General features: G+C 37.9%; 1 protein-coding gene and 1 long non-coding RNA gene across 2 annotated transcripts in view; one reads left to right on the top strand and one right to left on the bottom strand.

Moving 5' to 3' along the window:
* HTR1B (5-hydroxytryptamine receptor 1B) overlaps positions 1–15,265 on the top strand; it is a 38,933-nt gene extending 23,668 nt beyond the window's left edge. Inside the window, exon 2 of the mRNA XM_030267482.4 lies at positions 13,149–15,265. The gene's annotated coding sequence lies outside the window, so the exon portion shown is untranslated. The remainder of the gene's footprint in view (positions 1–13,148) is intronic.
* Positions 15,266–22,878: 7,613 nt separating this feature from the next.
* The window catches only part of LOC140683673 (uncharacterized), a 30,827-nt gene continuing 29,154 nt past the window's right edge, over positions 22,879–24,551 (bottom strand). Inside the window, exon 3 of the long non-coding RNA XR_012054937.1 lies at positions 22,879–23,031. This is a non-coding gene — a long non-coding RNA (uncharacterized lncRNA). The remainder of the gene's footprint in view (positions 23,032–24,551) is intronic.

Here is a 24,551-nt window from a genome sequence, read left to right as displayed (position 1 = left end):
AGCCTGAATCTTGGGGAGATATAAAAGACCCATTGACATTTTTTGTCTTTTTTTTTTTTTTTAAGAGCAGTTAAATTCTCTTGACCTTTTTATGTGATTGAATTAAAAAGTTTTTAAGCCCCAGAATAAGTTTTTTTTAAGTCAATCAAAATTTTGGCATTTCAGTATATCTGGCATTTCAGTATCCTAATTTTCATCACCTTAAAGATCAATACTGCCATCCTTCTCTGTTTATGGTATTTTATTTCCTTCAGAAGTTGACTTGAGTGTCAAAGAGGATCTCTAGCTCTCTGTCAAGCAAGGTTTCAATAAGAAATGGTGGGAAATATTTGTTGTGACAGATTATTAAATATCTTCCTTTTTTTGTGACATCCTGACTTCATTTCCCTCAAACCTTTCACAGCAATAGGTACAGGATCTCATGGGCCTAATAGGAAACATAAATTCTGTAGCAGGTATGTGACTGAGTTATTGAGTTTTTAGACTACATGATTCTGTGAGATGGTTTTCTGACATAAAATGCCATCTGCTTTTACTTAATTTTCCTTGTTTTCTTCTCTAAGTAAACAATGAGAGAACATGTTTGTTCTGAAAGGTAGTTCCTTTGAGGCCTGTTATTTTCCTGCATCTCTCTAAAAAGACAAGATATGAATTTGTTAGTGAGTTACCAGACATTTCAATATACAGCACATCCAAGCAGCCAAATAAATGCACTTCATTTGATACATCCTGATATAGCTGAAAGTTTAAATTTTAAAGTCAGATTTACCAGAAGACTTCTGGGGTCACAGTCAGGAGCAGCTAACAGCTTTATTCTCAAATTATCTTCTCTATTTTCTCCAAGGAAGATGTGTTCATGTTTTGCAAACCTACAGTTTGTATTGCAGACCCTTATTAAAGTTATAGGGGGTAAGACACATCAAAAAAAAAGAGAATAAAATAAAGCTTTCAAACTTTTCCATCTTCCCACCAGAACAGGATAATTTTGCAGCTTTTAAACAATACTGGCTGACAGCCAAAAGATACTTACACTAAATCAGTGTCAGAGTTTTAATAGCTCATAGCATTTTAATGTCTTTTAACATATTAGATTATTATAAAGGTATTGCAATATACCAATATTGTTCTCAATTAACACCTAAGAAATATATTCCTTGCAATATTCTTTACTTGCATTTACTCTTTCTGCACTTTGTGGTATTTTCCAGACTCTCCCTTACAGAAGATTTGATTTTCAAATGGCCTTCGCAATGTTTGCTTTGGGTTGAAAGAGAGCTGTAGTGTCTGCTGAGACATCATTAGCTGTGGGGCAACATTACCACACAAATACAAAGGGACCTGATTAGACAAGAGTTGCCTGATCTATAGTGTAGTTCAAACTGCAACTAATCCTATGGGTAGCTGCAATTAAAAAGACCTTAGTTCAGTGTTAGGTTTGGAAAGTTGGTAAATTGAGGCTGGTTATTCATCTCAACTTACCTCTTGATTTCTGAAGTCTATTTAGTATAGTAGTAGTAATAATAATAGTTAACAATAATAATAATAGTATAGTAATTAAAATTTCAAGTTGTTTCCAAGGACTTCAGGGTTTGCCTTTTACAAAGCTGAAATGAGGTCCATTTTTTTTCAGAATTCAGAGGACAATGACAGCAAATTTCTATATTCCATAAAGCTGTTAAGGTCCTTTGATGACAATCTTACAACCAATATGCATGAGATACAGGCTTCAAATTATAGGACAATGTGCTTGGGAAAAAAGGTAGCTTAAAATACTCTGCACTTACTTCAATAAACCTATTTTAGAAAAGGACTGCAGTCAGCGGGACTTTATGGGGCACCCTGTGTGACAACAGACTTCCTAATCCTTAGCTTCAAAGAGTTTGTCCCATACTGAGAGTCCCTTTGGCTTGCAGCCCTCTCACAGTATTAGGGAGCTGAAACCAGAGACTGCTTTGGGCATGCTGGGTGGGAAATCATTTTAAGGAGCCCCATGACTGCAGAAATTGTCTAAGGTTTAGGAAGTTGAGGCTCAGGCCTGTTTCAGGGTTTTGAGCACATGCACCCACCCCTGCCAAATGCAGACACCTGGGGTTGGTGGTGACTGGGCCATGGGGGTCTCCAGAGCTTTGGTGGAGTCACTCCTTTACTTATGAACAGTCAGCACCTATTTGTTGGGTCAAAGGACACTCTACAGCCTAGGGACTCAGGTGGCATGTGGGAACTCAACACCCAAGCCCACGATGCTAAATGTTTCATACCCACTGTCATATTTTGATACTAATTCAAGCCCTTGTTGCCAGGCTCAGCAGAATGGACATGGAAAAGGCAGTGTCCTCTCACATCTACTGATGGTCTGAGCAGTTCAAGTGCAAACAACTTTGATGGGCTTGGAAAGTTTATGCCATCTTTGTGTGTACTTTGAATGTTCTGCAGTTAAATAAAAAGTTCAGAATTCAGCAGCTGTAAACAGATTTTTCTCAACACTAAATCTACAGTGCTATACTTGAAAAAGTGCATTTATCATAGACAAAACTGAGTTTCTGAAAAACATTTATTAAAAAAGACTAACTACAGCTTCCAGTAGGCTTGACAAGATTTCATATTTCACTTTTCATCTTTACCAAATGCATTAATAGCTTTTAAGGCTAAATGACACGAATGCTAGATATTTCAGCAGTGCATTAGAGGTGGAGAAAACTGAATTTTTTGGCTTTGTGTACATGCCTGGTGATCAAGAGAAAAAGCGCAGTGGCTAGGACGGTTTGAAAAAATGGGGTTTTTTCCCCCCAGTCCAAACAAATTCATAAAGAACTTTTTGATTCATTAGGTGAAATTAAATTAAATTTCCATTGCTCAACAGATATCTCTCACAATATTCTGAATATTTGAATGACGCACTATTCCTGAATATATCTTTGAAGCCTCTGAAAACCAAGAAGTCAATTGAGAGTTTGTTTGAGTTGGTAAGCAGTTGTCACTACCACTTTCACCACTTCACCATTTTTGCTTGTCTGATGAAGCACCAGAAGCCAGAAGCCATGTGGTCAAATGTTTAGTAGTGAATTGCAAAAGTGAACCAGTTTTGAATAACCCAAGTCCTGAAATATCACTTATTCCCTCCAGTTTATGAACATTTACAAGTAGAGCAACTGACCTTGAATAACTAGATCCAAACTTCTGAAAAAGCTCAAGACACTTAGAACATATAAAAACAGTAAAGCAAGTGACAAAAATTCCAGCATTTCCTAAAATCTTTTCCAAGTGCAATCACTGTTCAAAATAGGTTAATGTCCTTTTTTTAGGTGAATTTACCTAGTTCTAAGCAGCCACTCATGTCTTTCTGTTGTAACTGTACAGTACAATTCCACTGGTTGTCTAACACAGCTAAAAGAAATAAAAATAGCTGCAAGTAAAATAATTTTTCCCAGCTGAGTCCCACATGAGCTCTGGCTGATCTTTCTTTCACTCAAGTTAAGACAGTAATTTTCATGCACGTTACATTTTTCATTCAGACGCAAGAGACTTGTTTAATGAGTTGCCTGAGGTGCAGCATCTTTACTTTGAAGCAAATTAAGCCACTTTCTACAACATGTAGGGTTGTTTTTGCGCGCGCGCGTGCGTGTGTGTGTATGTTTACTTTATTGCCATCACCACACTGCTGTGTGTACTTATCCTACTACAGGCTACTATTCCAGGCTCTGCAGCAACGTAAGGATTGGTGCAGGCCAGCAAGGGTGACTCACTCGCTGTGGAGGCTGAGAACATGGGAATGTGCCTGTCTTTCCATACCATCCAGTTTAGGGAATTAGCAGAAATTCTAGGCTGTACATTGAGTTTCTTTATACAGAACATGACTGGCATTTGAGAGTAGGGCAGCAGAACTGAACTTCCAAGCTGAGTTCAAGTGATGCCTAGAGAGGCTGACCTAGAACAGAGGCTAGATGGTAGGAACACAGTAGGTATTTATTGAAATGCCTTCAAAGGACACACCTTGGGCAGCACAAGAGCGTAGCTGGGGCTCTGCCTGAGATGGACCCAAGATGGACCCAAGATGGACACCCAGTCACAAGTTTTCACACTTTTATAAGTTTTGGTACATGTTGGGGTCAATTGTCCAATTTCAGCTTCAGGTTATGAAGTCCCATCCTCCCAGACTGCTCTCCTCAGTTTGTTGTTGTTTAATCTTCTTTAACCTAAAGCTGCAATGGTGTCCTCTGTTCTCAAATTGGAAAAGGATAGTTTTGTCTAACTAAACTGTGAAAAGAACTTGCTAAACTTTATATGAAGTTCAGAGTTGCACACTAAAGCAGTACAGAATCTGAAAAATATGAAAGCTAAAACTTAAGGCAGGTTGTTTTGGAAGGGTGAGCAAGGTATGTGGACTTCCAGGGAAGGGAGTAGCTGCTTTCTGGTGTGGTTTGCACCAGGGGTGAGTTATAGTAAATTATTTTATCAGTTTGGCTGAACCAGAACAGAATGCCCGGAATATTCTTTAAGAGCTAACTACCACCTATTCAGTTTCATGTTCTGCTTTTTTGCACTAAGGAAGAAGGAAACTTGCATGTGATTTTGCCATTGAGCTCTGCCTAAGGATGTGCATAAAGATTACTGTGTTTTCATGAAGGTGCTCAAAGCAGATAAATGAGTGTATTCTCCACTGTGACAAGTCTAGTCTCAAACAAGGATAAAAGGAATATGGTGGACATTCCCCTCAGGGAAGAGATTCAGCTTTGCAGTGACATAATCATCAATCTCAGCCCACCAGTCACACCTGGTGAGCTGTTCAGAGAGACAATACAAAGGCATTTGCTGAACAGCACAATAAGTTGTTTACACTGTGAGAGTCTGAAGTGTCCAGTGATGTTGTATTTGCATATTCCAAACACCACCTCCCCAGCAGCCAGGTACAGTGTATTGTGTTCTTCCTTTGTTCACAACAACAATCTGAACCACAACTTTGGAGATGGCAGGCAGTTTAGTACAGCTTTGCAGATGTTTTTCCTTCCTTAATCTCGCTGAAATAGGTTAGGAATATTTTCACATGTGAGCAACTCCATAACACACAGGCTGAGCCATCGGAAAGTATTATTAAATTAACCTCATTCCTCTCTGTGGACTGCTTCACTCCAACCAGTTGAGTGCATTTTATTTCTATTATATTAGTATCTGCTGTAAAGAGTTATGTTAGACTGATTTCATTTTTTCAACAAACCTACTCACCATCTGCATTTGGCAAAACTCGTTGACATCAGTCTTTGTTGCTTAGCAATAAACACTTGTGCTGACTTCAGTCACAAAGAGTGTTCATTACTTTGTCATTCAGACATTTTACACAGCTTCCATGGCCTCAAAAATCGTTTGTTTACACTGGCCTTGGGAGAGAGGTGGAAGAGCTGAAAACCAAATGTGTAGAATGAGAGGAAAGGCACACCGATCTTGAAAGCTGTTGGACACAAATAATAAAGAAGCTATAGTAGATCCACAGGTTTTATAATGAAGAGAAAAATACCAAAAAGAAATCAATGCAATACTATTACTATAAAACATTAAAGCAATTATAGAGCTTGCCAAACATCAACAGTCTTGAACACTATGAAAGTGTTTTGCAATAGCATCAGTGATTACTGATGCTATTGCAAAATTAATTAATTCCATTAATATGTGCTATTCAAGATGTACTAACCATCAAGAATATATGATATAAAAATGTTCTTTGTGCTTATATTCTGTGTCTGTATGTGTAGAATACCTGGGTCATATACTCTAACTTGAACAAAATATATAAAAAAATTGTATTTTGTAGAATTCTATGGTGATGTCTTGTTACTCATAACTCCATAATTAGTTGAATTTGACAATAACTTTTATAGTTAGTATTAGCTCAGAATTGATCTGTGCTGAAACCTTTGAGGAAAGTTTTATTTATAGAAAGTTAGTAGAAGAAATGCTTAAAGCTGAACAATTATAATTGCTTTACTCATTTAGCAGTGCCTGTGTCCCACTTCTGTTTAAATATCTAATTTTAAGACATTAACCTTTGTCACTAAGACTAGGAAAATTGAACTAGGAGGGTCCAAAAAGGCATAATTAGAATTGAAAATTAAATGGGTTACTTGCCACAGAGCGTGTTACATTTACTAGATGAACAAGCTAACAAATGAATATGACAATGAGTCATCCGAAGTCAGAAAACAGCACACTGTTGGAATGTCAGATGATTTATAGAATGCATAGGTTTTGCTTTTATTTGTGGATACATTGTGCAAAATAAGTTGATAGTTTTACATGGATAGCAGCAGAAATGCAGAAAAATTGAGAACACGCCATAACAAATCTGTTGTGGACAGGGCATCTACTGCAAAACATACAAGATACTTGGCATATTTTTCAGGAAATGGCAAAGAAAACTTCCCTGAGGAGAACTTAATTCAATAATTTGGGACTCAAAATCTCTGTTTACTTTACAATTGATGAGTTTGATTCTGGTATGCCATTAGAAAATTTCACTTCCTGTCTTAATCAAAATAATAATAAAATTATCCAACAACTGCGAACTGGAAATTTTGAGTTGGGCTGCTGGTGAAGCACATTAACCCTAACAGATACTCCAGCCATATCTAGGAAAGATTGTGCCTAAAATGCTGATCATGCGTGTTTAAAGACCACAGCTGCCATGCAACCTTCAAGACCAGAATGAGAGAGTAGAATGTGAGCTTTGTTACAAAAGTCACACTCTTTCAAAATGTGCAGGAAGCACAAAGGAAAAGTGCCCCTTCTATGCCAGCCTTAAGTCAGGACGTAGGCTCCCTGTCTGCAAGGGACAGTGCCATGGTGTCACTGCAATGCTGACCTGAATTGCTGTGACAGGGGCATGATCATATTGTCCAGACACTGGCACAGAAATCCTGAATTTGAGTCTCAAATTGTGCTCACTAGGATTTTATTTGGGAATATGCAAGGCAGCATTGTATTGCATGGCCATACTCAGTCTGCTGAAGGGAACTTTTATGGCTGTCTGGATGGATGTTCAGTTCAGACACATGCAGCCATCAAGTGCAAACCTGAAAGCCTGACCCTCAGCCTTTTTGGAAATGTCTCCTATTAAATACAACATGCTGCTGAAATAGAAAGCAAAACATAAAGGGACCTGTGCTGATCCAAAATAAAACTTTTTCCTTCAATATGAAGGATAAAAATGTAAAAGCAACTGGACAGAAGGGGAAAAACCCTACTCAAAAAGTCTCATTTTTACAAGAAAATAGTTTGAAAGATGAAAGATGGTACTCTAAGGAGTCAGAGCCTGGGAATAACAAGAAATCTAAGGCTTGTCTTTTGGCAAGGTTGGTATTCTTCAATACACTAGAGCATCTGTAAAAGTTTTCTTATGGAAAATGCTGACTTTTCTAAAAATGCAGTCAATGTAGGAAGACAGTGTATTCTCAGTAAATGATGGGTTAGGCTCTGTGCTCCTGACAAATCAAAATTCAAGCTGAATGACCAATTGCCCTGATATATGCTTGGAACAGCTCCATATCTGCAGCACTGATTCTCTGCACCTTCTGTCTCTCTCTGTGTTTCTGGGATGTGTTTTTATTTTTATTTCTAGCTACTTTTTCACTTTTACCACATTGTTATGTGGTAAAGAAAGACTTCAGCATCAATAGTAAACATTTTTTGAGGAAGAAATAACCCCTGTGTCAAATTCTGAGTCCTGAGTTGCTTAGACAGCTCTGAAATGCTATAGAAAAAATACCACCCAACTAAGTCTGACATGGGGCAGAAGCCAGTATTTTTCTTTCTTGGCTTAAACCCTTGAGAAAGTTCAAAGTGGATAAACTAATGGCATGTTCTGGATTTCAAGGCTGCAAATAAGGCTCATGATGGGGCTAGTGGGACCCCAGGCTGTGGTGACAGAGTTAGCACAACCACATTTCAGACACATAGGAGAAAGGATAGACACAGGCTCCAAGAAGCAGTGGGTTATCAGTGCAATTTGATACTCTCCTTTCCCTGGTTCTCTGGCAAGCACCAGCTGCTCCTGGTGTTTCTTCTTTTGCCCATAAAATTGTTAATCAACAGGACTGCAGCTAAGCTTCTTGGGTAGGAGGAAGCCTTATGGTTGTAAAGAGCTGAAGGGGATTCAAGTAGTGGCAAGAAAAAACACATAAGAGGCATCTTTACATACATGTTATGCCATTGGGAAACTGTGCCTATAGCTTTTATATATTTTTCTAAAAGATAACTTATGCAGCAAATATTTTCAGCACTCAGAATGACTGTGAAACTGGGATAGTGTGTACTGCCACTAGTAAAAACACTAAGTCAGGCATCAAAAATATAAAACCAAAAAGGCTATAGGGGAAACAGAGATGATTAGCTGTCATTCCTTTATTATGTCTTTTCCATTATGTATTTAAATTCATAATTTTACAGTGTTTCATGTGGTGTAAGAATAGAGCTGCAGAAAAAGAATTTTGCCCCTGCTGCCAGTAACGCTGCAAATTCAACAGTTTATTTCCTACTTGAGGGATACTTTTCCCATACTTTTATCAACGAAGTGAATCAATGACTCACTGCTTGCCAATACAACTCACACAGCGTTTTCTCATTTCCCTAGAACCGAGACAGTCAGTATAAAAATAAATGTCTGTTCTCACCACTTCCTGTCCCGCTCTCCAAAAGGAGTATTTCAGGCATTTAATTTCTCATCTTTGGCTTTCCCAATCTCTCTCTCATTATTGATGGGAGTGTCCTGCAACAGGAAATGGCCCTGTCATGTAAGCTGCAAAGTATTAAGGACTTCTTCCAGCTAAAAATAAGTACCAGAACTACCTTCCAGTTTGTTCTTCTTTTGTGTTTATTTCCAAATGTCATATATAGTATAGAGCTTAGAATAAACTCAACCTTTTATGCCATTTAAATGCAACAAACTGCTTTTAACAGTCTGCTTTGCAAATGTACTTGTAATCCTATTAAGCATTTGCCATGTGGCTCATGATGTGTCCATGCTTCAGGAAGAATTGGTACATGATGCATCTGCTGACTTCTTTCAGAGACTAATATCTGCATTAGAAAAGCACTTGGGTGACAATCAAGAATGAGGCCACACTAGGGCTTGTATGGTCTTAGGTCCTTAGATGGGAATAACCTTTGAGTTAATGCTTCACTGTCCCAAAATCTCAGTGCGTTAATGGAAAACCTTGTACACTATTAGTGTTGTTACCAATGAAATTAAAATCCAAAATATCTAATTGTACATTGAACCACTTTTAATCACCCTAACATTCAACACCATGTATCTGGATAAAAAAAGTACATATTCATCCTGCACATGAAAAATACGGTCTAATTAGCTTCTTCTAATAAAGATTTAAAAGATGCCAAAAAATCATAATGCTTGCATTTAGTCTGTAAAATATTATATAATTAGATAATCTCTGATAGTGAATGGTTTGGGGAAAAAGACTCAGGGCTAAGAAAGTCACAGATTCTGATTTCAGCAGAATCTACTTTTATTTGGAAATAGTTGTTACTTGACCTCTCTCTTCTGTACATTAGTCAATATAACTGGATAAACCATTAAAAACAAGGCTCTTTGGAATTGTTTGTTCAACTTGAAGATAAAAAATTCTGCTAAAACACATCAAAATGTTTTCCACTATGAAAAGAGTCTCTCTTCTTTCTGGCAGTTCCTGAGTCATGAGATTAAAGCTGTGAAAAAAAAAAAAAAAGTGACACCAATGCTTTTTTAAAAAAATACCTATTAATAATTATAGTTTTAATGAATGGCATGCTGAACATTTAAAATCCAAACTCACTGGAGCATCACTAACAGTTTATTCCTCCCACCAGCATAATCATCAGGTCAGGCTGCAGAGAGGGAGAAAGGTTTAATTTTTGGAAGTGAGTGGGAGTGAAGGTTCTGACTGTATGGTCCTGCAATGCATGACACTCTTGAGTTTTCTCTGAGAGTGCAGCTGAGGAAGAGCACCTCTTTTGGACCATGGCCATGACAGTGATGAAAAGCAAAAGGAACTGTTAAGGGAGAAGGAAGGGTGAGTTTGACAGACACAGTGGGACGCCTTTGCCAGTTTCCTCACCACCTGCCACAGCCTATGAGCATCACTTGGCCCACAGCGACAGTCTTCCACGGCAGTATCTCGCTTCAAGCCATTCATCACCAGTACAGCTGCTGAGGTTGGCTTTGTAAGGAGTAGAATATTGAGCATGTCAGTTTTGACAAGATCTCACTGGAAGATTTCCTTTTAACGTTGGATCGACTATGGTTGAGCACTGTGAATTTTTTATGATGGTGTGTGTAAATCCACCTCTCCCCACGCAAGCGGGATGCCAGTGGTCCTTGCAAACCACCTCTTTGTGTCTTTCCTGCATTCTTGTCCTTCTTTCATCTGCCCAGCCCTTGTTTTCAGAACTGCTTATTCACCTTTGTGTGTCAAATGTCCATATGTTTCATTCAACTTTTTCTTACAATTCACTTCTGTCAGAAACCTCTATCTAGAAGAGAGGAGACTATTATCCATTTTTTACTTCTTTTTGCTTCCAAGTTTTGCTTTTGTGTGATTTTACTAGTACTACATGTAAACTATAAAAATCAAAAGAGAAATAAGAAAAAAATAGGATTGTTAAATCATGAGTACATTTTGATTTACAGGGTCAGGAAAGTGATCTGAAGCTATATTACACTTTCCAGCCAATGTCAGACAAATTTCTTAATGACTTGATTCTAGTAATATACAATTTTTATTGCATTAATTGAGGATTTTCACCTTCTTGACTTCATGAATAAGCAGATATAGACACAAGTACGTCTCAATCTGAAGATAATCAACGGTGTGGTGGGGTGAAATTCGCTTCCCGCCTGCTATGCTATACCTAATGATGTTAAATCCTGAATTAAGATGCATGTCTGCACAGTCCTTTTGTAGAGAAGAATGGTTTCTTTCCTTGAATGCTAAAATGGTTGTGTGGCATCAGGTAGAAAATTTGTGGTACAAAATATCTTGAGAAAATAATTGACTCAGTGAATAATTTATTGAATTTGTTGAAAATATTGACCTAGATTTAATGTTTCCACATTCAGAACATGGAAAATGAGTTAAATTGGTATGTGGAGTTAGCCTAGAGTGAGACTGTTGCAGCATGATTAATTTACAAGTGTGAGTTGTTACTCAAGAAAAGCCACTTAGCTATTAAACACTCTGCTTGGGTTAAGCTGACATTTTCTTCAAACTAAGACTGGTGGTCTGATATTGCCAATCATTAGTGAAGACAAGCTGTGAAAAAAAGAATTTGCGAGTGATTAGCAGGCTTGGGGATAGGTAAGGACTGCAATTCTGAGCCTTCTAAGTCTTCATATTTATTTTTTTAATCACCTTTGAACCTGATTTAATGCCGTGTCTCTATCTGATGGCTTAACCACATCTTATCTCTGCATTCAAATTGCAGAGGCTATTAGAAAGTCTGGTGCACTGAAGTTTAAAGTACCTTAAATAAGTACTAACCTACTTCTCAGAAAAATGGCTTCTAGACCTGCCTAGATTTTTTTTTTTAAAAAAAGCATCCAATAGCAGAGAAAATTTAGAATAGAAAATTTTATTTCATGTCCAGAAGAAAATGAAGATCTAGAGATGGACAGCAACACAGGTAATGTAAAAGGAAAGTTAAATAAAACTGATACATGAATGTACTTTCCTGTTGATTGCTTAGATTGATGTAGTTTCTTTTGATAGAGACTCCCTGTTTTAGTGGCCATCAGATAGCCAAGCTCATATGATGTTAGGCCTTTCTAAGAAGTAGGATGTTATCAGACAAAGCCTTCAGACTGGACATGTACTGCACCTGCAGCCATCTGCTTGTGTAGACATACCCATTCTCACTAGAAAGCATTTTGTGTTGCCTAATTTACATTAATTGTGCAGTGTTTGGTTATGTAGAGCAATCAGTGAACCAGCCTTGCCCAGCACCAGGCATGACTGTTGGCAAAAGTATCCAGGAAAAATCTGCTTGCTAAAATCTGTCAGCAGGCTGAAGCTTTTAACAAATCTTATATTCTTTGCAGGAAGAAGTTCACAAAAGGGGTCATATTTTTTTCAAGACAAAGAAAAACTGTGTCAGCAAGTGCTGGCTACAGGGAAAGGGCTCTAAGGGGTGTTGGATTCAAAGTGTTGTGGTACTCATGAAAGGAATGGCAGAAGTGTTTAAGGTGAAAGTGAAAGTTAAAGGGAGATAGCACAAAATCTTTGGGGGAAGTAGAGGTAACCTCCAAGATTGTAGAGGGATGGGAGGCCAAGCTTGGATGCTTGCCATAAAAAGGTCTGATTGGGGTTCAGGCTACAATACCACTGTGTTTACACTCACCCTTTCAACTGCTGTTTGCAGCACAGAAGTCATTAAGCAAACTAGGGAAAACAACTCCCTGTGTGCTAGCAGTTTCAAAATGATGGTGATTTAAAGAGAAAGAGAGGATGGTAGAAAGGGTAATGTTTTATAACAAGATCATGGGAAGGAGAAAGGAAAAGGTATTTTAGTCTTTGCTTCATAAATTAGTGACCAGTAGTGGGAAGAAGAATTAAGAAATACCACATTGTCCCCTACTTTTGACAAGAGTGCCCCAAACATTCGTGTGTAGCACCATTAAATCCTAAAAAAGCATATCTCTTTCAGTGCAAGGACAACAGGAGATTCAGGGAGTCCTTCAGTTTGCAAATAAAGGCAACCCATCTCAGCCATCTATTTATGGGTGTTATGATTTTAGATACAGAGCTCTCTTCAGAGTCAGTAGGGAGAGCCCAGGGAGTGAGACTTTACCTCAGGCTGAGCAGAGTAATTTAGTAGACCAGTTGGTTTTCTAGGAGATTGGTTTTGTATGGGACACTGGACACCACATTTGCTTGTAGACACAAATTGAGAATTTAAATATTCTCAATGCAAAAATGCTTTATCAAGTTAGACTTAAGATATCCATTTCTTGGGGGATGTTGAAATCTGTTAGAATGTATACAATACTTATCAAATGCAGAAAAGCAAGAGCTACACTAGTCTCCAAGTTCTCTTAGCAGTACTTTCTTTGCACAATACTGTCCTACACCAGCAACTCATATATTTTGTATCTGAACTTTTCTGAACAGGAGCTACTGTGTATAGGCAAAAGAAGTTTCCTCCAGAGACAGGAATACCAACCTCTGCTGAAGATTTGCAGGCCCTCTTCTACTCTTTACCACTTTTACTAAACCTGTCACAAGCTGAGCGCTCCTCAAGAGAGTCCCTGTAGTCGAGCTCTTGGTCCTTGTAACCAGCAAGAGCTGAATAAAGTACCAGAGAAGACCCAGTCTGCTGGGTCCTTTCAATGTGCAAGAATCTCTTTTTCTTGGATTGTATGTGAGGCAGTCAAGCTGAGAGGATCCTCACAAACAGAAGAGTACGACATGCCCACATTGATCATTTCCAGCACTTGGCATCTTCTGTGCCACGAAACTGCTGATGGTGTATCAGCCAAGATGCAACACTAAAAGTATTTCAGTAATGGCCAAGGAACCAACAACTGAGCAGCAGGCACTGAATATCATTTGGAAAGCATATCCTTTTTAGTTCACAGGTGGCGTGAGGAGGAACAATTGCCTTGAAAATTACAGCAGTTCAGCAATTTCTTCAAATTGACATAAATCAAGGAATAACTACTTAGAATAACCAACTCCTTACTCCAGGACATGATCAGAACTAGAAAATTATATTGAAGCTGGGAAGATGAAGAGATGTTTGGATATGCTGAGATCACATTTTTCAGCTGTAAGCACAGGAGTGCACATTTTAACAACGGAGCAGATGCTTCCAATTATCTGCAATAAGGGACACTTGAAAATCTAGCTGGTATTAGGTGGTTGTCAGAAGGCGCTTGGATAAGAAGAAAAGGATGGAAAGTGCAGCAAAATAATTTTACTTTCATAACACATTAATTTTAAGACTGCTCTACAAGTTGAAAAACTCGTGTGTATTCTGATGACTGAAAGCAAAACAATCAAACTGGAAATCTTAATGTAGAGTGCTTTTCCTATTTTAAACCATGACAAACTTTACTCATGAAATATTTCCTTTGATGTTCTACAGTGTTATTCAAATTTAAATAGATTTACATGTTTAACTGTGCCTACTGCTTGCTCATGTCGTGCTTACATGTGACCTGAAAATAAGATTCCCATAGAAATAGACAGCTTGTAAAATACATGGAAGAAAAGAAATTGTACAACATAGAAAAAAAAATAAATGTAGCCCTTTTATTCATTCTTTTACAATTACTGCATGCCACATCCTGGGGGACGTTGTTGATTTGCTATGTGCTTAGCAGGGTGATGTTCAGAAAGGCTGAATTGCCTGCCCAAACCATGCATGTGCTGACAGGAAAATTCATCTTTTGTCATTTGTTCCTTGGTCTGTAGTAACTCAGACTGCCTCCACTCTCTGCTGAAGGCCTGTTTTTTTCTCCAGAGCCTCATGAAGAAGACAAGAACCACAGACAATCCTTCTCTCCAGTGTGTCAAGCCTGTGTTCCAGACACACCTTCACACTTCCCCACCTCTCTGATAGTTGGGCTATCACAATCTTGTCCATACGGCACACAGATGAGTGAGGTGATACCAGAAGACACGATGGTAATTGCAGATATGCAGGCTTTGGATAAGGGTGCTCTGAAAAGCCAACACCAAGCTCAGGATTGCTCCACATTCACCCATGCAGCCAAGCACTTTGACCGTATTGATAGCATGTGCCAAATGATCCAACAATGAAACCACAGCTGTGAGTTTGTTCTCCTGGACACGCCCAAATGCATTTTCATTTCTGAGTTCCAGCACTGTTCTTCCTTCTTTGATTATCTGGGGGGGGGTGGAAGTCAATAAAACAGAAACAAGCTTTTGGTGAAAGATTTGTGCTCTTAGCCTTGTTCCTCTTTAAAATGCATCCATCATGGCTGTAGAGAGAAACTGTTATTTCATCTTGCCTCCACAAAAAGTATGAGAAAAATACATCATGGATAAATTTTATAGTAAAAATTACAGACTTATTGACAATTGGATAATATTTTGCTGGTAAAATAAACATACCTTTTTAAAAGGTCCTCTCTCATTCTCTGCTTTAAGATGTGATTGCTAATTTATATGCAGGACTTGCATACAGCAGAGCTTATCCACGCTTCAGATGCAACTAAAAAATCCTGCGGGAAAATGCTTTTTCTTGGCAGTTTGTGCAAAACCTCAAAAACAAATAACTGAAATTAATTTGAAAATCATTATTTTGGAACTATATGCACTCAGTACTATCACCTAAAATTGTGTCTACAAAAAGGAGTGTTGAAATTGATTTAAGGTAACACATTCTTCATTCAGCAAACTTCTTAATGATTACTTTGGGTCAGATAATTGTTCTTACTCTTGGTGTTCTGCTAAGTACCCCAGATGATTTGACATTGGCCTTTCCTGGCTAATTTGTGGTGCTCTGAAGAAAGAGTGGATAATGAATTCTACATTGCAATTAGATGCCTCATTTCATTCTTCCGGAAGATCCACAGGAAGCTGCTCAAGTGATAGTGAGTTAAAGAAATTCTGAGCAGCTGGTGATAACATCTTCCTCCAAACACTGACCCACTCTGGGGAAGCCAAGGAAAGGTAGCTGCTCACTTATTTGGATATGTGTCTTAGAGGTTATTATTAAGACTTCACTGCTTGGTATCAATGTCATTTTGTAAAGAAAGGGAGTCCAAGTTAGTAGACTGGGTACACCATGAACAAGTAAGGCATTATGCCCTCATTCACTTGCCTGGGAAAAAAGACAAGGAGTTCAAGGAAGGAAATCCAAAAAGGTATGGTTAAAATTGAAAAACTTTGGAATAGGCTTTTCAAACACATCCTGGTGTATGAAGTTGGTTGAACAAAACAAAGTTCAAGAACGACTACTGCAGAAGGCTAGACATGTATGGTCTGTTGAAAGTGCTGCCAGTATTCTGCTCTGGCTTGTGGGCTTTATACACCAGTCTCTTCTGCCTCAGTATATACTTCAATTTTTTCCCTAAGTATTGTGACTCAAGAAGTTAAAAATAACAAAATATATGAAAATTGAGACAAAAAAAATTATAATCAATGATATGACATTAACTTTCAATTAAAATTTAATTATATTTTAGTATAATACCAAGAATACAAGGAACACTTGGAGTAAAATTCTTAGGCCTTTAATGGCCTTGTAGACATCCTGGAGTATCTGAGACACCTGAACATAATTTACCAGATAATATAGGATTTATGTGAGACTTCCATCTTTCTGGAACAAGGAAGTAGGAAAGATGTCTTAAAATGATGCTAAATATAATTTTGACTGGTAAATTTCACCCCTTTTGTCTGGAAGGCAGCTACAGATAAAGTTCTGTGTATCTGTTCTTGTCTGATTTCTACCATACAAAGCTGCTAAGTAGCTTTACTGATATAGGTTAGTAAAATAGTGGAAACAGAAGTATCATATTTTCTTTTAATTTTCCAAACTGGCAGGAGGTAAATTATCTTCTAAAATTTCACACAAGTGTGTTGTATAGTTAATATTCTTTAATGGCAGTTCTCTACATTAAATAGAGGTACTGATTGGTTCACTCTATAAGTAAAGGTGATTTAATCAGCTGGATAGCAACCACATCTACTGCCATATGCCAGTAGAAATTAAAAGGCTAGGGAGGATCCAGCTGGGTGGGACTTCTCAGACAAAATGCTGGTCATGTGGAGACTGTAACCAACTTACTTTTCTGGGACAATCAATCAGGAGAAGAAGAAAGTAACATTAGTGATGAGATATGATATCATATGCAAGTTCATGAAGCACTCCATATTTTTTTAGCCTGAAAAGGCTAAATCCCTCTGAGAGGGGATGTTATCAATGTATACAAGTTTGAAGGGAGGGTGCCAGGAGGAGGTAGCTAGCCTCTTCTCAGCGGTTCCAGCAATGAAAGTGAGAGGCTATTGGGCAGAAACTGGAACATGGGGAGTTCCACCTAAACGTGAGGAAGAACTTAACTGTGTAGGTGTCTGAGCACTGGAACAGGTTGCTCAGATAAATTGTAGAGTCTCCTTCTCTGGAGACATTCAAAAGCCATCTGGACACAATTCTGAGTAAGGTGCTCTAGAGGAACCTGCTTGAGCAGGGACGTTGGACCAGGTGACCTCCAGTGGTCTTTCCAACCTTACCCATGCTGTGATTCAGTGTGTGATATATATTTGGCATTCAGATTACACAGTTAATTATGCTAATCTTTAAAATGACATGCTGAGTATGTCCCAGGTACAAGTACATGGGAAACAGCACTTAACAGTTTATTTGCATTTTTTGAGGAACTTCAGCATTTCAAAAGCCATTTCAATCTAATGCAGGTATTTCACTGTGGATTGTCAAAATGCTTGCATCAAATATGTATCAACCAAATTGGTGAGAGAAACATTATTCTTCTACAATTTTTGCCCCAACAAAAACATAATAAATCCATATCAAAGCTAAGAAGTAAATATCTGAATTTAAATAGGTTTGAGAATCCAGAAGTAATAGAAAATGAAAATTTAGTAACTAACCAGATTCCTTCTGACTCAACTGCAAGTGAAACAGTGCAAATTGACAGGCAAACAATTTTGGGACTAGATAACCTTTTTGCTCTATTGAATAACTCAAGGAAAAGAAGTGTTGAGACCCATTTTCCAACTTCTGGGTTTGACTTCTAAATACCACTAAAACTAAAACACTTTCTGAACCAAATTCCATATTCAAGTGGACAGATCACTTCTATCACATAAGAGTCAGGGAAGAAAACAGTAAATATTGTTAACAGTTATAGACTGATCATAGCACAGCTTCCTACATAAAATTGTCAGACTCAACAGAAGTTAAAGACATGTATGCAGTACTATCCAAATTTGGGATTTAAAAACATATTTTTAAGAAAAAGTGTTTTTCTAAAGCCGTCCCACTGACTTCTGGTAGTGCCTATAGGACCAAGATGTATTTTGGGTAAGACATGATTAAACTAAGAGAAGTATGAGAGCATCAAGAGACAAACTGAAAGCTGATTTCTGAAATGTAGCAGCCATTTTTATTAATTCTTAGTCTGCACACATCTTCAGTGTGCAGATTAATATCCTGTGTGAAGAATTGGGCCATCCCAAAGACTCTCTGGGTGGTTTTTAGTGCAGAATTGATCAAACTATACAAGATGAGGTGCTTGAAAATAGTAGAAAATGCTCCTTCAGCTGTTGAAATGAGTGTGTAGGGCACTCTTATGCAGATAGAATATCTAGGATATGCTTCTTATTTAGTTTAAAATACTCAGTGATGGATCATGCCCATGATGGAGCAGTCACTCAGGGCCATGGTTCAGCTGACTCTAACAGCTGAACAGACCTGCACTTTGGGGAGTGTCTCCTGATCCAGTTGAAGGTGATACTGGAAGGACCCTTGCAAGAGAAACTCTCACTGCTGCCCAGACTGGAACCAGCCTGCTTGTTTATGAAATTTGTTTTTCCTGCCCTATGTCAAAATCCATCAGTGTCCGTGCTTCTCTGCATTTCTACAATAGCAAGTCAAAGCCAGTCTAAGCCTAGATTTTGTAAAATATCAGCTAAATGTGAACAGGCTGGCTCAGCCTGAGAGAAGTGCAATTTTGTTAATAAGGTGCTTTCCCTGGGCTTAAAGTATTGCTCAGGCAGGAGAACAGACCTTGGGGAGTACTATGCTAACACAATTAAAGCACTTCTAACATCTGTGCTGGCTGCTTAGAGGTAGCCTGAGAATTTTTTCAATACAGTTGTTCTCTCTGAGATATTAGAAAAGTAGGGCTACATTTTCTTGCTTTGCATGAATTTTTTCCTTTCTTTTGGCACATAGATTTTTACTGCTTTGGCTTCAAAGAAGCAGGACTACAAGGGCAAAAGATGAGAGCAGATTTAGTCTACCTGAATTAACTTTATTTCTTTTATTCCCTAAAAAGTCAATTATTATCTTTCTAACATCATCTCAATAACATCAAATGATTTATCTTGATAAACCCTTCTTTACATAAAAGCATAAAGATAGAAAAGCTTATCAGTTTTGGTGAAATTAACTTTTATATTTCAATTATTTTTATTGATTAATTTCTTCTAATTCTATATCTCTATATAATATATAATTCTAATTCTATATCTTTAACTTCATGTTACTCGTGGCAGTATCTTGCTAAAGAAAGGAGGACAAGACCTCTGTGTTTACAGACAGGAATCTTGGTTAATTTAGTGCAGTGGCAGGCTTGGATAAAGATTGTTATTCTTTGGAGACAACTTCTGCTAAATTTAAGACTACAGAGTGCTATGATAAGGGTTGTTTATAAGGACCACTCTGAACATCTTTCTGTGATATTATCATTAATCTCAGTGCTGTGTTTAACTCCCATGTAAACTTGCAATGAGTGAGAAGGGACATTCTTATTTTATGTTTTGTATATAAAAGGTTTTGAAACCCTAACCTTGGTTGGAACCCCCCAGATAAAATTGGAATAGCATAAAAACAATGAAAGATGATAAAAGTATAACAGCAATTAGGGCAAATCATTGTGCCATACCTTAGATCTCCAAGAAAATGTTTTATCCCTGCCTCTGTTACAGCTTTGTTTTTCGGTTATTTTACCTATCTTATGCTATTTATTGAATACCTTTCTTTAACAAAGGGGAGAAATGTTCCACATGGTACAACTATATTCTAAGTGATCTTCAGTTCCACTACAGTGTTTCCTCATATAAGAAAATAATTTCTGGTCTGGATTAACAAAAGAAGAACAAAATAGCTTGCCTATTATCTGTCTTCAGCAGATTTTCCAAAAACAGCCTTGAGTTACTCGGGTCAGAGTCCCTAACCTGCCCTTTCTCACTCAATAAAGAGCATGAAATAAAAGGGAAGGGCAAGGGACTCTCACCTCACAGGGTGAAAAAAGCAATCTTGCTCTCAGGTAGCAAGTTGCTCTATCCAACTGGAAAGATATGACTTAAAAGGAAATTAGAAATTGGGGTGAAAGATATTGAAAAGTGAGTCCCTTGAGGACCTGGTCTGTATGGAAAAGCCTGGCAGTGGGGGATCTTTTCTTAAAAAAATTGGGCTTATGCAATTGCTATGCAAAAGGAAAAGGCTCAAAAGTTTTCCAGTAAAAAGACAGCACAAACCAAAACCAATCAATGGGTTTATGAATCAGAAACTTTACAGCAAGTTTCACTCAGAGAAGGTGGGTGATGAGGAGCTTCATTTATGCATGGCTCTGGGGATCTTCCAGCTCCTTGTAAGACCAGGATGCATACAGAGAGAGAGAGAATAGGGTGGAGCTCCCTTTATCCAGGATTGTGAAGATTTTCCAGGTGCCTCTAGAACCCTGATAGTGTACAGACTGGGACTCTGTGTGTTTTCTTATCCTTAGGTCAATATCCTTTCAGAAACTTGCAACATTCTCCAACGGAGTGTCAGAGGAGGTAGAGGATGGGGGAGTGACATGATCAAGCATCACCCCTGTCCAGGCACCCAGATATATTAGACAGGAGAAACAACAAAGGAGAAGCACTCCCCATTGCCACGGGCATCAGCCCCTGCCAGTCCAGGCAGCCATCCTGGGCCTCCCATGTCACCCATGCCCCCTGTGACACAGCCACCAGCAGCATTCTACCGGCAGTGACTCGGCCATGGCATCAAAAGGATTGGTGTCTGGAGTCATCAAAAGGATTAGTGCTGCATCACTGTGACATGGCTATTATTTTTCACTGTTCAAGAGAGAAAAAACAATTGATGAATAATCATTATAGTAAAATCTGGGCAACTAGCGATGCTAGGGAGGAAAATTAAGTAGCTGTACCAGAAAAGTAAAGGACAGCAGGTCAGCAAAGGTAGAAATTTAATTAAAAGAAGCAAGTCCTATCCACTGCTCACCTTTGAAGATTTGTGGGGCACTTGCTGCTGGGATTTGTAGGTTAGAAGACTAAATGTTGGAAGAATGATGCTTGTCAAGTTGACTGAAGGTAATATTTTACATTTTTCAAATTAAGGACATGTCCAACACCAAACTTGTATCTACAAGAGGATGACACTGCTGAGGAGGTTTCATCATGCAATTTCATTTCTTTGCCAGAAATGAACCAATGATTTTGACAGAGGCTTTCATCTTTAGCCATCACTACATACTTCAGCTGGACACTACAATGAAATATATGAATTAGCTTCCATTTACTTGATTCACTGTAGGACATTACATTATCTTGAACTGACAGGACAAGAAGCAATGGCTGCAAACTGCAGTAGGAGGTTTCATCAGAAAAAAGGAAACCCTTTTGCACTCTGAGAGTGACTGATCACTGGCACAAGTTGCCCAGAGAGGTTTTAGAGATATTCAAAAACCATCTGGTCATGGTACTGGACAACCTGCTCTAAGTGAACCTGCTTGAGAAGGTGGTTGGACCTGATGAACTCCAGAGGTCTCTTCCAGCCTCAACTGTTTATTAATTCTGTGCTCTTTGGTTCATGAAAACACTTTACCCATATATAATTCCTTCTTAATTATTTTAGTTTGACAATTGTATAAGTAAAATTGGGAGCACGGAAAACTGTTTATGTACAGAAGTGAGATGACCTTTAAGTAATCAAGTTCAACTGAAAATTATAATAAACTTCCAGTGAAATATGACACATCCTTTAACTGCTTCAACTTCTGTGTTTGCCAGCTGTACTTATTGTTGACATTCAGCAATAGGCAAGCATGGAAGTGGCTGGAAATTATAGGATCTTGTTGGTTAGAGATAGGGTGCAGAAATATTTAAAACATACTCCCAGAGACACCCTTAAGATGCAGTATCCAGCTCACTCAGTTGGTATGTAGAGTATTTCTTGTTGGTCTCTATGCCCTTCCCTGCTGTGTTTGACATTGACCTGAGAGAAGACACTGTGGGCAAGGTAATCCAGCTTCTCCTTTCATCATTGTTTCGTATCCTTTGTTTCTAGGATGCCTTATCTAACCGTGCCCAAACAATTCCTGGGTTTCAAGATGCTCCAGGTATTTTGGCTGCGATTGACTGGACTGTACTTTGTACATTCTACACTAGCCAAGGCTAAAAAATGCATTAAGAAAATCACTTGTTGCTGTTGGCTACCATGCAATGGTTTCAATGTAGATACTGAGAGCTCATGAGATCAGGTGAGGAAGTGTGGTGCTTCGTTTCCAGTGGCTGTCATGAATTTGTCATGATCACTACCTTGTCAGCCCTTTGTCAGTGACAACATAAAATAATCAGGTGTTTTATCACTCAGCAAGCATCACATACTTTCATTTTCTGTTTTAATCAGGTTTTGTTTGTTTGTTTGTTTCAGGATAGATTAGGACAACTTTAAAAAGAAACACAAACCAAAATAGAAATGTGTGAGCAAGCAGCATCCAGTTCATTACTGCCATTCCTTAGTTGCTTCAGATGTGTTAACTTTATCTGTTGCTGGCATATGCAAACCGTCTCTGGGAATGTGGTTGCTGGTCAGGAAGTAAGGGTTTTGTAAAAATAGTCACAGTAGTAATAAAATATGGTAGATGTCTTCAAAGGTGCAGAGAAATTTGTTTCTGCTATCCAGAGAAACTTATGGTCCTATAGAGTTGAACGCCACAGAGTTGTACTGATTTGAGAGAATTTTAAAACTTGCTTATCAGTGTGCAAAGAAGGTAATAAAGTTCCCAGAAGGGCGAGGGTGGGACAGGGTATAAACAAGAACAAAATGCAACAGAAACCACAGAAACCCACTGAACAAAGTATCGGTCTGTTTATTTGGGGTTTAATTGGATTCCCATTTTCCTTCCAATCTATGGATGATCTGGCTGTTGAAGAGTTTGAAAGGACTGTCATGGTTATGTCACCAAAGGCTGTGACCTACTTCAATCCACCCTCCTTCCACTCTTCAGAAACTGGTGTACTTTCAAAAGGAAATGGAAGAGAAATGGGCCTGTCAAGATTTAATGATGCAGAAAACAATAAGGAAAACATGTTTTAATGTGATAGTCTTTGTATTTTACACGGGAAATACAAAAAGGCAAAAGGGTTTTAAAAGATCACCTTTAAGGCATCCAGTTCTAAGGTTTTAATAAACACACTGAAAAACAATCTCTTTGATTATTTTTCTAGCTCACAGAGAAGCAGCAGTAAAATCAAGGGTACCATTATAAGATGTGAGTAAGAAGCAGCATCCAAGGAAATGAAAAAAATATTAGAATTGTTATTATCTATGCTTACAATAGAAGTATTGCATAGTAGATAAGAACACTGGAGGGATGCTTTTCTCGTATCTTGCATTATATCTTTCTGAACAAAACCCCTCTGTAGACAACAGAAGCTGCTTCTAATAACAAAAATGTTGGCTGAAATGAAATTCTTGACATACCAATCATTCTCAGTAGCAAAGCCATTTTTCATATAAAACATGCTTTGGAGTAGCCTGTAATGAAGGTCTCAAACCAACTTATGTAACTTATTTTCTCAGGGATGGAAGTCTTTAAATAAATTTAATAGAAAATCTACCACAAAGACACCACAAATGTGCCCTGCCAAATCAGATTATATATTTTTAAAGGACAAAAACGTTCACTCTTCCCTCAAACCTACTTGAACACACTTTTTTTTTTTAGCTAAAATGGATGATGATTTTGATTAAAATTAATTGCCCACTGTGAAAACTCCTCCCACTGCACCACAATCAAGGAGAAAGTTTCCAAAATAAACAGGCTTCAGACCAAATGCTGTGAAAAGAGAAACTTTTTCTGTGCTATAGCTACAGCTTCTCTCTCACTCTAAAGGAATACTTATAGGCTAACATAACGTAGTTGAGTAACTCCTTATATAATCTTTAGTCTCATTCTCCGAATTCACTTGCTATTATAACTTAATGGGAAATTTAAAGTGATAATTTAGGAGTGAATTTTCTAAGGTCTGCATTTTAGCAATGCTCAAATGAATTTGTTGCATGTTCTTTGGAATGCCCTCAATATACTGCTTTGCGAGAGTACAGTCTTCTGTGTTGTAGCTAAATCATAACTCATAAACCAGAAGTTGACAGCAAGTGTAAAAGGCCATATGAAGAATCATGTCTTTAGGTAAAGAAATCATCAATGAATGTGTTCCTACTTCTTTTTCGGAAGAAAGAAAGAAAGAAAGAAAGAAAGAAAGAAAGAAAGAAAGAAAGAAAGAAAGAAAGAAAGAAAGAAAGAAAGAAAGAAAGAAAGAAAGAAAGAAAGAAAGAAAGAAAGAAAGAAAGAAAGAAAGAAAGAAAGAAAGAAAGAAAGAAAGAAAGAAAGAAAGAAAGAAAGAAAGAAAGAAAGAAAGAAAGAAAGAAAGAAAGAAAGAAAGAAAGAAAGAAAGAAAGAAAGAAAGAAAGAAAGAAAGAAATCATCAATGAATGTGTTCCTACTTCTTTTTCGGAAGAAAGAAAGAAAGAAAGAAAGAAAGAAAGAAAGAAAGAAAGAAAGAAAG

This window comes from Taeniopygia guttata, chromosome 3, assembly GCF_048771995.1.
Source record: "Taeniopygia guttata chromosome 3, bTaeGut7.mat, whole genome shotgun sequence".
Lineage (NCBI taxonomy): Eukaryota > Metazoa > Chordata > Aves > Passeriformes > Estrildidae > Taeniopygia > Taeniopygia guttata.
This window is presented reverse-complemented; position numbering and strand designations above follow the sequence as displayed.